Raw genomic sequence first — 18743 nt, 5'->3', positions numbered from 1 at the left:
GTGTCTTCCGCCATTTTGTTCTGCGTCAATTTGTGAAGGACGCGTGCCTCTGAGCGTGGGTCATCCACGCGGAACTCATTCGTGCTATGTGATTGGCTGTTGTCTAATCCCCCTTGAGATCTGTGGTGTTAAAAATGACTCGAGACGAATTACCTATGGAATAGGGTGTGTATGGGGGATGCCTTCTCTGTCCCCTTTATCCTCTCTTGAAACTACATAATATTCTCCGTGTGTCAATAAGAAATCTGAAATAACGTTGGGCTCGAAAAAAGTTCCCTCCGGTAGTCCGAGGCAAGTAGATTTTCTTGCTGGGCAGGGGACTTTTAAAGCCAACTTGTTGCCCAATGGACAAGGGTCCAGGCAAGTCATCCTCTTACAACATACAACATCATTGACTAAGAAGGGGCCCCACGCAAGCAAATCGTGAGAGCTGCTTACCCACAGGATAAGCCTTATTTCGAGTTTTTTTCGAGTCATGCATGGGTATAGATGTTGCTGGTGAAATCTGTCTCCAGGATCAGGAGGTCTAAGGGTCTATTGTGTTCTCGCGGTTACCAGCAGGTGCTAGTGTAGTTGCTGGATCAACTGTTAGGGTTATAGTGGGGTTCAGGGTACCTTTAGTCACACTTGAATTATTACAATGCACAAATTTAACCTTTAGTGTTATAAGTCAGCAAATGAAGAGATATCCCTAAAGTAGATTGGCATCTACAGTGTATATTCAAAGCACCTGCTTTGTATGATATTGTTTCCAGATCAAAATACAACTGTGGCTGCGCATGCCTATACTGTAAATTGGCACTCATTTGTACACTGTCTGTACACTGTCAATAAAAGGCGTACTGGGCTCAAAAAGAGTCCCATCCGGTAATCCTATCCGGTAGTGCGGGACAAGAAGATTTTCTTGTTTGGCACGTAACTTTAAAAAGTAACTTGCCCGATGGGTAAGGGTCCAGCTAAGTCATCCTCTAGCTAAATAATTAATTAAGACCAGTAAGAAGTGGGCCCCAGGCAAGCAAAATGTGAGAGCTGCTTGCTTAACGGACAAACTGATATTTACGTCAGTTTTTGGAGCCCTGTAACTGTAATAAAAAATTCCCAATAGTGTGCATATCCCCTTGAAGTTAACATTAGTAAGGGTTTGGCTGAGTTCTTTCAATATATTCAGCTTTTAGTGAAGTGTGAACAGTTAAAAAATTTATTGAGCCCCTATCCTATTAGAGACAATTAAACCATTTTTTGTTTTTATGATAGCTGGAGAGTTTGGCTTCCCTGTTGGATAAGCAGGAGGGAGAATTTAATCCAGAGTCTGCTGGGTTGAAGAAGCATATTGTTTTATGTGCTACGAATCTGAAACCAACCACAATGAAAGACTTTCTGAATGAGTTCTATGCCCATGCCAGTTTGCAGGTTTGCCTTCTGTAGTACTTCAATAGGGTGAAATTTCCATTGTTAGTAATATTACAAACAAGGTTTAAGGTTAAGGTTGTTATATTAATTAGTTCCACCCAAGGAAGAAGAAGGCTTTGTAGGTGAATCTGTCGATGATACAACAGATAAGCGTTAGCACAAAATACAGCCGGAGAAAATATCGCAAAACTCCTAACCCTAGCGTACGTGACCCTTAGAATCCGAACGGTCAATTACAAACATGGCAACCTGAAATTTGAACCAGATGTAAAAATCACCGGACGGTGGGGGATGGGGGGGGGGGGATCTTGCCCTAAGGTTCAGACAGAACGTCTAGACGATTTACAATATTCTAGCTTTGCGCTTTTTTGCGATCCGGCTCTCGGACCATTCCATGTCGTATCTTGATGAGAGGGTGCAATCCCAGCTAATGGACATTCTCCCCATGGTTTGTCTTCTTTCTTCAGGTTCCTTCTCTTCTGTCCACAAGACCACGGATTTACTCCCTGGTAAAGCGCTTTCAAAAGAAGTTGATCCCTCTGTCACTAACATCAGCCAATTCGAGGGGGACATGGGGCTTACGGTATTGCGGTATTGGGCTTTTTTTCATGCGGTATTTCGGTAATTTTAATTTTCACGTGCGGTATTGCGGTATCATCTAGCTCTGCGGTATGCGGTTTTTCATCATTTTGGCTGACGGTATTCGGTGAAATAAGATTGTTCCCGGTATTACGGTACCGTTTATTTGCGCTTTCCTTTCGATACAATGCGCAAAACAAAACACAGTAGGACATAAAGGTCAACAAAAGTTAATATTTAGAAGTCTTGAGACATAACGGTAAGTGATTACACCATTTGTGGGTCATTTTGTGGCAGTTAATGGTCGATAATACACAATATGATTGTTGTTAGTAGTATACTATGTTGAAAGATAAGCCCCGTTAGTGTCTTCCCCTGTCTTCCCCTGTCTTCCCTTTATTAATATGCATAACGGTCGAGTCAATGACGTTATCTATCGTGATAACCTAGGGGAAAAATGGGTTCCTCCATACTAATTAAGTACCTAGTCAGTGTCTTCCTGCATACTAATTCGGGATAGGTTTACTAATGAGCGTCACTCTACTTCAATAGGAACAATAGGCTTGCCTAGACTTGCCCGGTAAGTAACTTGAGCCCGGTTTTCGGACCGTCTATTAAAAGAAAAATAGGAATAAGAGAAGCGATCACCTAGCAACGCGAGAAACGGCTTCCTATATCTTATTTAGCGCTAAAACTCAGATATACATAAACAAAACACATACAGAAAGTGGAGTTGAAAAGTCTTTATTTGAATTTAGTTTACGTCTTCTTATTTGGCGCTAAAACTCAGATATATATATAAACAAAACATACACAAATTGGAGCTGAAAACTCTCTAAGTTTGTCTGACGTTTTCTCCTTTCTATCTCGAGGAAATGAAAGTCTTGTCATTTTCACGCACGGTTAATCAGTTAATTATGCGAGTTCACAAGCCCAAAGTTGAATACAAATTAGCTCTACAGGAAAAACCTCAAGGGAGCAACCTTGACGTATTATTATAAAACAAATAACTTAACAAGGATCAATTAAAACACGCGACTCATAATTGCTACCAATAAAACCAGACAAGAGAGATACCGTTTTAAAAAACTTTATTGAAAACCAGTGACAAAAAGAGTCAAATACACAGCGATTTGGAAGGAATGGAAATTAGACCTCCTCTTCGTTCTCCTCTTTAGAAGGTGAATAAAAATTGGTTTCCAACGTCTTGGCGTTTTTGTGTGTAATTAGTCCACAATCGTGACACCGAAGAAAGCCCTCTTTGATGTATTTTCTCTCCTCGGGGATCTGGTGATCGCATATAGGACAAATCTTGTAGTTATCGTGCCAAAAGCATTTAGGACATTGCATGATCAATGTGGAGTACACATTAGAGTTTTCGCAATGTTCACAGGGACTTTTAGAGTGAAAGGCGGTGGACGTTTCAGGGTTACTACTTTCTATTTCCTGACTGTCGTTTTCAGTGTCGTTGTCGCCCTCTTGGGTATCTTCCGCTTCAACGCCATTCTCAGAAGCCACTTCCTCCTCCTCCGCCTCCTGATATTCAATATCCGATGAACTCTCCTCATTATTACTCTCATTATCGGAAGTATTTTCTAAAAATGTTGTGGTGGTGGTGGTGGTGGTGGTGGTGGAGGGAAAACGATAGAAATGTGGTGGCGGTGGTGGTGGTGGTGGTGGTGGAGGGAAAACAATAGAAATGTGGTGGCGGTGGTGGTGGTGGTGGTGGTGGAGGGAAAACAATAGAAACGTGGTGGCGGTGGTGGTGGTGGTGGAGGAAAACTATTGAATTTTATAGCCTTCAAAACTACATCAATGCGCAACATTCTACCTCTTTCTCAGTCTACATTCTGCTCCTGAGCAGTTGACATGAGTTGGTTCTGTTCTGTCTGCGAAAAATCATTTAGTAGAAAGGATAACATGCAAAGGCACGTGATATCTAAACACCACAATGTTGGTCCCACACCATTTCAAACAGTTCCGTTTTCACAGAAATGTCAGCGGTTTTGCTTCCAGCATCCTTTTACCTCCATGATTGCCGGAATGACCGGCTCAGGAAAAACGGCCTGGGTTCGATCGCTATTGCAACAAGCTTCAGAGACCATTTACCCTCCCCCGGAGAGGATCGTCTGGTGTTATTCACAATGGCAGCCTGCGTATACACAAATGTTAGTTGCCATGCCAAACATTGAATTCGGCAAGGGAATTCCTACGGCTTTGGAGCAGGATTCCTATTTTGATGTGAACAAACGGAATTTGATCGTGTTTGATGATCAGATGATTGACGCCAGTAAAGACAAGCAAATTGTGAACCTCTTTACTCGTGGTTCTCATCATCGCAATCTGAGCGTGATTTATATCGTGCAGAATCTATTTCATCAGGGGAAAGGTAGCCGCAGCATAAAACTAAACAGCCATTATCTGGTGTTATTCAAGAATCCACGAGACAAATTGCAAATCTTGACTCTAGCGAAGCAAATGTATCCCGGGCAGACTGTACTCCATGGGCGAAGATGAAGATTAATTAATTTCCATTCCTTCCAAATCGCTGTGTATTTGACTCTTTTTGTTTTAAACGGTATCTCGTGTCAGATTTTATTGCTAGCAATTATTAGTCGCGTGTTTTAATTAATCGTTGTGAAGTTATTTGTTTTATAATAATACGTCAAGATTCTCTCCCTTGGGTCCTTCCTGTAGAGCTAATTTGTATTCAACTTTGGGCTTGTGAACTCGCATAATTAACTGATTAACCGTGCGTGAAAATGACAAGACTTTCATTTCCTCGAGATAGAAAGGAGAAAACGTCAGACAAACTTAGAGAGTTTTCAGCTCCAATTTGTGTATGTTTTGTTTATATATATATCTGAGTTTTAGCGCCAAATAAGAAGACGTAAACTAAATTCAAATAAAGACTTTTCAACTCCACTTTCTGTATGTGTTTTGTTTATGTATATCTGAGTTTTAGCGCTAAATAAGATATAGGAAGCCGTTTCTCGCGTTGCTAGGTGATCGCTTCTCTTATTCCTATTTTTCTTTTAATAGACGGTCCGAAAACCGGGCTCAAGTTACTTACCGGGCAAGTCTAGGCAAGCCTATTGTTCCTATTGAAGTAGAGTGACGCTCATTAGTAAACCTATCCCGAATTAGTATGCAGGAAGACACTGACTAGGTACTTAATTAGTATGGAGGAACCCATTTTTCCCCTAGGTTATCACGATAGATAACGTCATTGACTCGACCGTTATGCATATTAATAAAGGGAAGACAGGGGAAGACAGGGGAAGACACTAACGGGGCTTATCTTTCAACATAGTATACTACTGTTGTTGCATCCAATGGCAATGAGTCTTCTCGAGTTACCTTACCAGGCTTTTCGATCTGTGAACCTGTGCCGGTAATTCGAGGACCTACACGTTTTCTCACAATGGCCGAGGTTGCTGAGGTTGAAGACGGCGTGGTCATCATTGACTGTGTGGCAATCATTTATGAAGAGGGCGAAGGAGGCGAACATTATCGCAACAAGAATAAGTTTAGAAGTCGGGTTTCGAGAATTGAAAAACGCCTTGTAATGTTAAACGAGAAAATTTGGTAAGTTTGCCTCTTACCGGCGCGGCGTGTGAGACAGTCGAGATAGTTAACCCCGTGAGAGACTGACGTGCTAGACTAGACCCACTTATCAAAACTCGCACTAGACGTGCGTAGAAAGAGTTTTGGTTGGTTTGTTTTTCGCGCTTTCAACAGTTATTTTCATTGCCGTTAATTAGCTGTTGGGTCGACCTACCAAAAGGTTGAACGAATGTAGTTTACTTTTCAGTGAAACTTTGCGAACTACCAAAATATTACAAAAACATGGAAATCTGGTGCATAAATGCCTGGGATAATTAAACGCGCTACATGGCAGCAACCATAAGTATGGGGAAACGATTATAAATGTGATTAAAATATGCGGTATCGGTATTTAGACGATTTTCGACGCGGTATTTCGGTATTTGCCATTTTTTGTTACGGTATTGCGGTATTGGGTACCCCAAAATGTCCCCCTCCAATTCATAGCTTGGGTCTGCTCGCAGAAGTATAAATTGGCATACATACATCATATGACACACGAGTAATCCGTCAACCGTTTAGTATATCCTCCGTCTCAACCAGAGCAGTTCTCAGCGCTTCTTCAACAATGATCCTGTTTAGCAGCATTGACTTCAGCGTCTTCCTTGTATACTGTAATAGTCTATCGCCCACGTACTACCGACTTGCTATGCGCTTGGCGGTTAGAAATTCCATTCAATCTCCTTTAGCGCACAAACGTTTCGCATTCACCCCTCATCCAGTCGCTGAAAAGCAGCTCATTATTTGCCACCACAAAAATAGCTCCATTATAACTGCAAGTCCTTCCTGGCCGTCTACACCACCTCACAATAAACTATTTCAGCGCCATGATAAATAGTATATCGACCCTGTCACGCGGATATTGTGCCCGTGATGCTGTTCGTTTCCGAATATCTGCCACTAGGTGTTCGAAGATGAAGAATTCTAAACCTTCTTTAAGGCTCTTTTTAAAACGTATCGTCGAGATCGAGATTAGTTTATAAAAGCTGTCGGGATTACGGAATTGACTCGCTTGATATAAAAAATTTTCCTAAACTTGAAATGGGCGTAGACAGTCAAAAGCAAACGCTGCTAAATTACATCGGACAAGTTGTTCAAAAGGTGATAAATAATGAACTGTCCGCTTTATTTTATAGAAGACAAACCTGTAAAATTTCATTTACTTTTCAAATTATGTACACGTTTTGCCTGCGATGCACAGACGCATGTACAGCAGAGTTTTTAAAAAGCTGCAGTAATATTAAGTAAAATATTTAGGATTGAGGAAAAATCAGGTCGGTTCACACGTGCCCTTATACAAAATAAAATTTGCCGTTAGTCAAGGCTGGTTCACTAGCAGACGTAAACATAAGGTATTTAAGCAAAACAGAATGATGAAAAACATTTCTTTTCTCATGTTTATGTTTGTGTCGCATCAGTTTATGAGCAATTTCCGCTTGTGCTTGTGCTAAAATCTGTGCTTATTGCAATGTAGTTGTGAATTTTCATTTCATCTTTTCATGTGGTGGCTTACAGTTTATTTTTCATGGAAAGTGTTTACAATTATATGGTGCTCCGCTTACGTTTAGACTCATCTAAATCTGTTATTAAATCTTGTCCTTGTTTTAGGATCACCGTGTGGTTTTTCTCTGTCCATCTGCACTCGACAGCTCATTAAAAGTCTCGTTACGAGATCCTGTCAGGTCACAACGGGTCACATATTTAAAGGGGTCTGCCCTCATTGATGAGGATCTTATAAGAGCTAGGTATTTTGTTTTTTAGTTTGTGAAGTGTGTAAGGTTATACAACTACATGGAAAAGTATTAAGTCACAAAGGACGATAAACAAGCCTATTTCAATGAATCGCTCCTTGAGTTCAAGATTAGAAAGACTTTTTGATGTATTATTATGATTATAATGATTATTAGTAGTAGTATTTTTATTATTGTTGTTATTTTTATTATTATTATTATTTCGTTTTGTGCAAATAACTGTTCAAACACGAACATGTGGACAGTAGAGTTTATTTTGTCGCTCTATTCTCGAATATCTTTAAATCAAATCAAATCAAATGACTGGTTTATTGTCCCTTTTGCAGTCGGAAGACTGAACTGTGGGATACCTTACAAGCTGTGATATATATACTAATACGCTACATAGATTGACAAGATTAATATTTAACACTAACAAAATTTGAGAAACGTTAAGTCCTTGTGGCCATGGGCCTGCTAAAACTCCCTGATCTTAGACACACACTGGTAGATATAGGTACCACTCTGTTGTGTATACAAGTTAGTGGGTATAACGGGTTACCTGGCCGAACCTTAACTATGAATTTAATACACGAGACTGTCCGACGGTCAGAAAGAGTGGATAATGCAGCTTTGTCAAGTGCTGTTTCATACGAAATACCAGGCCAAATGATGGAAAGGACCCTTTTTTGCACGTTCTCGAGATAGCAAGCAAGATACTTAGGCAAGCCAGCAAAGAAAGCGGAGGCGTACTTTAGTATAGAGAGAATTAGCGCGCAGTAGATATGAACAATATCAGTTTTGCACTTCTTGAGTTGTCTCAGTGCATAAAGCCGTCTGCTGGCCTTCTTCACTATATAGTCGCAGTGCACTGCCCAAGTCAGGTCCTCAGAAAGAAGGACGCCGAGGAGCTTAAATGTAGAGACCTGTTAAATATAGGACCCACCAACCGCGACTGGGCGCGGAACGCAACTATTGTAGTGAAGAAAGTCAACAGTCATGGACTTTCATTTACGGGGTTTAAGCGCATATTGATGTTAACAGCGAAAGCGTGGATTTCATCAACTACTACATTCAATAAGGATGGCGAATTGCGAGGTACAACCTCCAAAACCGTCAGATCATCCACGAATTTAATGCGGGCGCCCCAACTTTGAACAAGGTCGTTGACCATAACAGCAAACTACACAGGACCCAATTTTGTGCCCTGTGGAAAAGATATAAAGGAGCGGAAACAGAGGCGCCAACGCGCGTGACCTGAACCCTCCCTTGCAAAAAGGATGCGACCCACCAAAGCAAGCTCCAGTGGAGATTGTACTGTGTAGAAAGCTTATAAGCTGCAGTAATGACTATCACTTCACCGTTAAATCCAGAGTTTAAGTATTAAACTTTTGACATAATGTGACTGCTCAATGCAGTATTTGTGTCCACAAATGTCCATTTCTAACCACTGAAGTGCTACGAAGCTCAGTGATTCGTGGTTCGTTCCCATAAGCATTCCAGTATCATTTATTTTTCGGATCATTACAGTGGAACACTGCTCTACAGACACCCGCTAAATACGGATACCCGTATATAACGGACAGTTTCGTTTGTCCTGACGAAAAGCTCTTATAGTTTTCCCTTAAATTAACTTGCTTAATACAGACACCGGACGAAAATTTGTCCCGAGTGACATACTCTCATGTATCGTCAACCACGCTTTTCGGACACTGGTTATCTGCGCACTGTCTATGACTGAATATCTTGAAGTTGATTTCCAGTGTCGCGTAATTTTTACGTGTGCGCGTGCATAAAAGTTACGTTCGCAAATAAAATAGAGGCAATGCATGAAAGGTCGCTCGTAAGCGTAAAAGGTGAAGCTCGCTCAACTTCTCGTTTAATCTCCGCACTTTATATCTTGCCTCTATTTTATTTACGTGATTAAAATTTACGTGCGTTAACGTGCGTAGCCAAAAACGCGTCAGTGGAAATCAACCTTTACTTGTAAAAACCTATCAGAGATAGCGAATTAACTTTCAAACGTTTAGTCTAATTTCCGGTTCACATCAGCACAAAGTAAAGCCATGGATTCCATTGTTGTATTTTAAGACAAATACTTGAAAGCTGGTTTTGGACTGAGAATATGATAAATGATCATAAGGTTTCTTAAGGATGAACTTGTTAAAGTTACAGATAACAAATTAAACGTTTCCTCATAAATATCTGCTTTAGTTTTTAGATCGATACACCATGTGCCTGTGACGTTTTTTTTCTGAGAGCCCCCTTAAACGGACACCAGGATAATACGGACACTATGGCATGTCCCCTTGGTGTCCATATCAATCGGATTCCACTGTAATTTCTTTAAAAAATGCTTGATTTTATTCTTTTTCTTTTTTTCTGTTTCTCACAGAGTTAAGCTTGCTGAGGGATGCTTTATACTGAATGATAGATACGCAGACAACAGAGATGCTGCTGTAGGTGTCTTTTAACTGCACTTTAGATAGGAATGTGTCATATTTGTTTTGTAATAAACTTTCTGTAGGCGCATGTGCAGATGTCGTTACTCTTAGCACCGTCCGCTATCATTAAATATATCAGTGTTGTCATGTAAGTCTTCTTCCTTCGTGAATTAAAACTACAGTAGGATTATTTTTTATTATTAAAGATATTTCTTACTTTCTATAGGACAAACACACTATCCTAAGAACATGGGCTATCAAGCGCTTTGCCCCAGCAACACCTCTGTTTGTGCAGATTCTAAAGCAAGAAAACAAATTCCATGTTAGCTTTGCTGGTTAGTGTCATTCTTGTTTTGTGTTTAGATTAAAGGCGAGCTGGCATTCTCTATTCGTATGTGTGAAGAATCAACTAAATACAGTAGTGAGAGTTCCCAAGCGTCATAATGGGTGCCCGGAGAATTTAAAATCAACCCATGCAATGTAAGCGTACAGTCATCCTGATTTGTACATTCAGATCTCATAACAAAAGGACAATGAGTGGTCCGGAACCTAGTGTATGATTCAGACATACATGTACCCTTAATTTAATAGAGCAAGTTACGAAGAAATGAATATGGCAGCTAATAAGATGATGTGGACCTGAAACTAATACAGCTAACAGGCAACAAAAATAAAATACCTAAAACGGTTAGCCTTATTGAGAGCCAGAAAAGCTGAGCACTGGTAAGAGCCAACCAGCTGATCATTTGAGAGAGGTGTCCATCAAGAGAAAGTTCAAGCTACAGCAACTTTCAAGCATGTTAGGTTTAAAGTGGCAACGAACGAAATGAGATATTAGAGAGATTTAGAATCAAGTTTACGGCAAACGTCAGATTCAAAGTGACAATTTCTCAAAACAGAAAATCACCCGATAAGAACAGTCCAAAGTAAGGAAGTAATAAATTGCTTTACTTGCGTGACCGCTTCATTGCACAGTATTGCAAAAGCATGCCTATTGCAATCAAAATAAAACGAACAACACAAATAATAAACTGAAAATTAAGCTACATCACTAACAATGTATTACATATTTTCATACAAGAGGAAATAAACTTCATAACTAACTTATTTACACGATAGTCGTTGGAATTCATTATCAGTTTTATGCTTTCTAGAGGTGACTTGTTTTCAAAGTCAGATATTATTCGATTGATTTGATTAACGAAAATCTGCCTTTGCACTGAGTATTTACTACATTGAAAGAAGAAATCAATCTCATTTTCTAACTGATTCGACTTACATAAAGGCATAATCTATTTTCTCTCGGTAAATGATCTATTTGATACCGACCTTGTTCAGTCATAAGTTTGTAATTGCTTATTTTAAACTTAAAATTTTGTCGTTCATCGTAATGTCTTAGGACCTCTTAGCTGGTAGAGATAATAAAATGTAGTATATTCATCTTAAAAAGTTTTAAAAATTCTAATTTTTTTAATGTTCAAGGCTGTGCCGCCGAGAAGATAGACATTTCTCTCTCTCTTTTGTGTGGTATATCGTCTAATAAACCCACGTTATCGAGACGACACAACAGTTTGGGCAAAATGAGGTTATTCGACAGTGCAAAACAACTGCAGGACCGATAACTGGACAATAGCAGAAACGCCAAAATGCCCAAACTGAAGAGAAAGAAGTGATAGTGGGTTGAATGAGAAAATATACTAATTGCAAAATCTGTCAAAAAAAATAAGCAAATGTATACTTAGGTTTGACAAAGATTACTCAGGAAACAGCGCCTGGAGCTTAGCGGCCATAGCGTGGCAAGCACGCTGTTTCTGCTGCTGAGATAATTCCAAATAAACAAGATAAGAGTCGCTTTGCCAATCGCCCGGTAATTTGATTATTGGGGAGGGGATTTGACAATCAAACGCAAAAGTGGCCCCACCCCGTCGGAAACTATGAGGTGAAAAAAGAGAAGGATCCAAGTGGAGCCTAGACACCACCCGCGAGAGAAAAGTGCAAAATTTCTTGTAACCCGACCGCATTAAAACTGTGAAAAGGGAAACAGAACTTGGACCCGGATTCAAAGATAAATGATGACGTAGAGCGTAGATCGGGCAAAGACGAGACCTGTGGAGCGATAGTATTGGCAAGACTAAAGAGCGTTGCTGACACTGGATAGTCTTCGTACCTGAAACATGGATATTAGCGCCCGAAGAGGTGAAAACCAAATACGCCCGGCTGACAACCTGAGGGGACGTTTGTCGCGTATTGTCTGGTACCAGATTAGATTTGCGCAAACAGAGCCCACATAGCCGAGTGCAAAGGAATTGAAGAATCAAAACTATCCTACGCTGCATGCAAAATTGAAGGGGTAATAGCAGATTTTCGAGAAATGGCCTGGCCTAAAAATCGTTTAACACCTCGTAACAAAAGTTGAATATGATAATCAGAACTGTAAGTGAGTTCGTACCCCGCAAATTGATGAGCGTGTTTAAGACCGCTAAGACAATTGAGAATTGTACCGTATGCGCCTTTCTGAGTTACTTAATAGGCAATATAGAAACTAATAGACTTGACACTAATAGCAAAGGACTGAAGAGTCCTCAGTTCACAGAAAGTCTGATAACTGCGAATATGAGCGGCTGTTTTTCTGTGTGGACGTTGCGTGAGCCAATGTAATGAGACGCGAGACAAAAAACTGTAAGGGGACGACAGACACATCTGCCGGAAGAGGTGGGCGAGCAGATCCGGCAGAGGGGTCTACAAAAAAACAAAACAAAACAAAACAAAAAAGACAAATGTAATCACGCAACATCAAAAGAAAAACACGCAGAGTCAACATCGTGAAAATGAAAAAAACTGATTAGAGTTACTACATAAACGAAAAAAACCGTCACGAGCTGAAGCATCTGAGTGCCAGCGACTCAGACAATCCGCAAACTGATTGTGTTTGCCCGGAACATGCGGTGCGCGCGCTTCAAAATCGAAAAAAGCAGTGGTAAACCAAAGTTGTCGGAGGCATCGCTGCATGAAAGGGTCCTTGGAGGTGGTAGAATTGATGACCGCGATTGCAGCAGAGTTATGGCACGCGATAATGAATTTGTGTCCTTGCAACTGAAGCGCCCAATGCTTGAGAGCAACAACAATCGTGAAAAGTTCCAGGGCGTTGGTATGAAGAGTAGAGGGCGAAATGTAATCGGCAAAAAGCAAAGCTAATACACTCCGTGCGACAAGTGGAGCCACCACCATGAAGACAGGCATCAGTGGAAAATTTAAGCTCTCAAAATCCCAGAGGGAATGCTTAATAAGAGAAACACGATGAAACCGTAGAAGAAAATCAGGCCACCTCTGAATGTCCAAGAGCATAATAGCGAAAATAGGATAACAGTGACCAGCTGGCCGCTTGCACTCGCGGAGACTGTTGAGTAGTCGAACCATGAAAATTCTACCGGGTTTAACGCACGCGGTGACGAAGGAGAGCTTCCCAAGAAGATACTGAAGCTGTTCCTTTGAGAAAAACGGAGCAGCTTGCCAGGTTCTTTATTCGGCTTGTAAATCCGTAAGACGTGTAGTAGGAACCTAAAGAGTCAAGGCGATTGTGCCATCTAAAATCCCGAGACAAATCATAGAGGTCGAAGGCGGTGAATCCTTGTCAGGAGCAGAATCCAAACCAAGTTCATGAAATAACTGGCCGAGTTGAGAAAATGCCGAAACGGCAAGGGATGGATATTCGGCGCCCCAAAAGTCATCAAGATAAACATCTGCTAAGAACCCCTACTCGGTGAAGATATGGACAGCCGCCTTTGTTGTGCGTTGGCAAATCATTGCCGAGGAACGTAAACCGAAAGGACAGGAGGAGGAGTGTCAAAATTCAATTTGGCCTGATAACGAAAACCGAGTAAATCGTAATCCTTCGGATCTATGGGAAACTGACGATAAGCTCGGCGCATGTCTTTCTTGAAAACAAGACAGTTACGACATTTCAGGATAGATTCGACAAACCAATCAATCCCGGGTAATCATAACTTAAAATATTCGCCCATATAAGTATCTTGAGGAATACTGTCATTGACAGAGCAGCCTGAAGGAAAACTCAGGTCCATGACTACCCGTCGCGTTGTTGAACCTCGTTTGGGAACTGTTTGAAGAGGAGAGCAAACAAAGTCATTGGAAAAGGGAGGATACTCTAAGGGTCCGGCGATGGAATTCCAGGATAACTCACTGTCAATATAGGCTTGCACATAGGGAATCCATGCTCTTATTTGTAAACTGTTAATGACAATTCAATCAGAGATAAAATCTTACCTGTTTTGCTTTATTCTTGAATCTGCTGTGGTGCCAAGTGAAATAGAAGTTGTTTTACGATGCGAAAACTATGTTCAAGTCGACGCTTAATAATAACCGTTGATGATTTCACAATGCTTTTTGTGGTCACGCGCCGGTTGTTATTATCCTCTCGCGTTTCATCGTTGGTTATTAATTTATTAACAATTTGAATAAACGGTAATAAATAATGACAAGGGTCGAAACTCGATAGCTGCTCTCGTACAATCAATGCCTCAAGTTGATTGGACCAGTTTACAACGCAATGCCGCTCGAGGTAACATTTCACGTACCCTGGGAGCTAGAGGCTTTTCATGCCCGGTTTCCGGGCCGACGAAACGACCCACGAAACGAAGCTCCCCATCGCACGCGCGAAGAAACCTCTAGTACCCAGGGTACATTTCACGATGACCATTCAGTTAAAGGGACTATGACACGCTTCTGCGCATGTGCGCACCTTGATTTCTAGTCTGGCGAACCTTTTTTCAAGACTAGCTTTTGGTGAAAAAATCCTCTTCCATCGACCCTGAGACGCCCGAGAAAGCTATTATATGAGTATTCAAGAGCTATTTGGTCCATTTTGGAAGTTTTAAACGCCATATTTTGTATTTTAGTGCAAGCATTGTCGAGAAAATTCGAAGTCATTGAGGAGAAGTGCACGAAGGCATATTATGTGTTGTCAGTGTTCCTACAAACGGATCAAATGTGGCGTTCAATGTGGCCATTTCACCCCTTGTCTCTTTTCTCTTACTTGAACATAGTTTTTGCACGGCGTTGCTAAAACGAGGGTAAGGGTAACACCAAGGGTAAGGGTAAGGGTGAGGGTAAGGGTGGAGGGTGAGGGTAAGGGTAAGAGTGAGAATTTTTGTGGGAATTCCAATTTAGGTTTTCATCCAAAATTTCTCCCCCCCAAAATTGTCTTCTTTATGCTTTATATTTCTTTGAATTTTACAATTCGTACGTCTTGGACTTGGCGCGGTTTGAAGACCATACAGTTGCCTCTTTTAAGGGAAAGTGTTAGATGTACAGATTGCTCGTCTCCAAAAGAAAGAAAGATTGTCGGCATATTTTTTGTAACATGAGGGATTGTGGACGTTCTACGATTGCATGAAAAGGTGGTTTCCTTTTTAACCCCTTTGCGGATCATAAACAGTGCCTTAGTGTACAGACAACGATCGAAGACTATTAATCCATGCCTTTATTCAAGCCTTTCAAGAGCAAAAAATTAATTTGCGGTCACGTTGTTGGAAGTACTTAACTGCAACAGAAACGCGAAAGCTAGCCAAACCTTGAAATTAGATCAGCTCTGGACCAGCCTTTCATTTTAAAGAGCACCGTTTTCTAGTAATATGTCAGATGATGCTTAATGACAGGGAATTAATGACAATATGCCTTCTTAACAGTCACCCTTACCCTTACCCTCACCCCCACCCTCACCCTCCACTCTTACCCTTACCCTTACCCTTACCCTCACCCCCACCCTTACCCTTGGTGTTACCTTTACCCTCGTTTTAGCAACGCTGGTTTTCGCATGGTGAAACAACTTCCATTTCACTTCGCACCACAGCAGACTCAAGAATAAAACAAAACAGGGAAGATTTCATCTCTTATTTAATTTCCATTTGCAATTTACAAATAAGAGCGTGGGTTCCCTATGTTCAAGTCGACGCTTTTTAACAATGCTTTACGTGGTTTGGCTCTCATTTCACTGTTGGTGTCACGAGAGGTCGACTTGTCTCGCTTGATGGGTTTCCATTTGCATTTCGCGCCAAAAATGGGGAGTGGCGTGACTCGCATTTGGGGTTTCAGGTTTCATTTGCGAGTCCTTGACTTCAATGGCAGAATGTGCTGATTCCACTCCGACTAAATCTATTGAACGTGTGTGTGTATCTCCATCATAGAAGGAGCAAATTTGTTTACTTTGTGCGAAAGTTGACGAGCTCAAGGGGCCGGAAAAAAACAAAACCTTGTTTCAATCTCGAGTCAATACTGGGAAAGGCGATTTCACAACCAGGGAATCCTTGACATTCGCACACATTTTAAATCTACCGAGACTTTTCAATACACGCATTTCTCTTCCTGTAACCCTCACGGGGTCAGAAAAGGTCTCATAAAGGGCGAAGCCCTTAGACTCCTGAGAACTAACTCCTCAGCTAAATCCTTCTATGAAAACATCTACAACTTCAAAAAACGCCTTTGCGCTAGTGCAGACGACGATCGAATAGTATCCTGGCGCTAGAGGTTACCCTCACAATATTATAGAAAAAATCACCTCTGAGGTTAAATTTACCGAACGGAAGTCAGCTTTACAAATGAACAATGAAGTGCGAAAGAAAATTCTGCCTTTGGGGTCTGCCTTTCGTTACCACATACCACCCTGCTTTGTAGAACTTTATAGTGAGCAAATGGCACTTAATTCAAGATCAACCACTACTGAGAGAAATATACAACGAACCTCCCATCATTTCATATAAAAGAGCAAAATCACTGAGAGATATCCTCGTTAGAGCAAAACTATAAGGTCAGGTATCACACCATCACGAGCTTATCAGTCGTGATTGGCCGGTCAACACCTTCCACTTCGCAATCGACCCCATGTTAGAATTTGAACCGCAAGTCACGTCTCAATGCGCTTAGTACTTGTGAGTGACAGCTCTATCCCCAAGGGTCCTTGGGAGCTACTCTGATTGGTCCAAGCGCACCGACCCGTTTTTGGGTCGGTAAAATTGGCGCCAATCAAGTATGAAAAGTTCTTCGTCCCGCGCTATATGAAATCCGACAAGGCACTTTTTTGAAAGTCTATCAAAAACGGTTAAAGCGTCGACTTGAACATAGTTTTCGCATCGTAAAACAACTTCTATTTCACTTCGCACCACAGCAGATTCAAGAATAGAACAAAACAGGTAAGATTTTCTCTCGTATTTTTTAAAATTTCCATTTGCAGTTTGCAAATGAGAGCGTGGGTTCCCTATGGCTTGCGTTCGAACCAGATGGATTATTACGTATTGATGAAGCAGGAAGTGTAGATGCGGTGTAATTGATAGGCCAACCATAAGAGATGAAATCAACAATCGACAAGCCTTGGGAACAGAGGGTGTAAACGCTTGTGAATGATTGCCAGTTGATGCGGTGGTGGAAGATAGACGAGCACCCTCGGCTGTTTTGGCAAAAAACCCGAAACAAATTCAGACAGTTCTATCTTATCGTATTCATCTTGAATAGAAGGAACAAAATCCTGCGGCCAATCGATGTTAAACTTGTTGCGTGGAGGCTTGGTGGTCTCCGAAGCGTTTTGAAGAGAGGGATCTGCGAGCATGTTATCGGGGGGGCGTTCCTGGTGGCTTATAATTAGTGCTTTCAATTCCAATTCGAACTTATCCTTCTGGAGCTTGAGCAGCTGAAGCGATGAGAGAGCGGACGATGCAGTATCGTCAATAGTGATGGGCGATGAGAAAGCTGCAAGTACCGCAGCTGATTTGAGTTAAGATGACTGATTTGACTGTTTGGTAGACTGATTGTACGTCGCAGGATTACTTTGCTCCTCGAGATTGAGATCGTCCTGAAGAAACGCACTCGAAGGAAATTCATACTGAAAGTCTGGATCTAATACCTTCTTAGACTTGCGTTTAGGACGTGCGCCTGCAGAGAGCGACATCGCAACAAAAAAGAGCGTGGAGAAAAAGGACGTGAATGACTAAGAGCTTACGCCTCGTCTCTCCGGATCTTACAAAAGATAAGACTCCAGACCACGCGGTCGATTATAAGGAACATTCGACATCTCTTTTACTGGTTAATTAAACATTATTAAACAATGATTTCTCAATTTTATCCTTATCTAAAGATCTAAAATGGTTTTTGTAAGTACCGTAAATCCTCTATTAAGCCCCTCCTCTCAAATAAGCCCCCTCCCTCTAATAAGCCCCCCTTTTCAGGGGAAGAAGGTTAAAAAGCCCTCCCTCTCAATTAAGACCCCCCCGCCCCCTCCCGTCCCCTAATTATTCTGTATTAATTATTGAATTAATCACTCACGACTGTAATACTTCGTGGACTGATCCGAGGTTGTTTTTTTTTTTTACCAACTGGAAGTTTGGATTTGATTCTGGTCCTCAGCTGCATGACCTAAAACTTCTTGTACTTGAGCTTTTCCACCAATACTACGTCGTTTCTCAATTAAATAAGCCCCCCCGTCTCTATTAAGCCTCCCCTCAAATGGGCTTGAAATAAATAAGCGCCCCGGGGGGGCTCAATAGAGGATTTACGGTAACTCTCATAGATGCATGCAACTGGCCTGAAACTACAATTTTGTTTGTTACTATAATTAACAGTAAACGACAGATATAGGGAAAAATGGTTACGTGTGGAACAAATTGACGTTTGCTGTTTTGCCGTAAACGTGACTCTTAATCTGTGAAATATCAATCAAACTGCAGGAAATATTTGTGTACTGTGAATCCAGACCTTCAAAAAAAGAAACAATTTGCATCATGGCCTTACCGGATGAAGTTTGAATCCTTTTTTCGGAATAATAGAGGGCTCTCTGCTCTGGACCCTTACTGGTCAAGAATAATCATCACTGAGTTTTCTCATTGTCGACCCGTAACAACTGTCATGGGTTTCATTAATAAGTGTTACAGCAGTGAATTAAGCACTTTAACACGACGTTTAGCAAGGC

At 41.2% G+C, this 18743-nt stretch overlaps 2 pseudogenes; one reads left to right on the top strand and one right to left on the bottom strand.

The window, feature by feature from the left end:
• The window catches only part of LOC140936662 (potassium channel subfamily T member 2-like), a 59920-nt pseudogene that overhangs the window by 20599 nt on the left and 20578 nt on the right, over nt 1-18743 (top strand).
• Nucleotides 11524-17726, bottom strand: LOC140936663 (uncharacterized; annotated as a pseudogene).

This window comes from Porites lutea, chromosome 5, assembly GCF_958299795.1.
Source record: "Porites lutea chromosome 5, jaPorLute2.1, whole genome shotgun sequence".
Classification (NCBI taxonomy): Eukaryota; Metazoa; Cnidaria; class Anthozoa; order Scleractinia; family Poritidae; genus Porites; species Porites lutea.
This window is presented reverse-complemented; position numbering and strand designations above follow the sequence as displayed.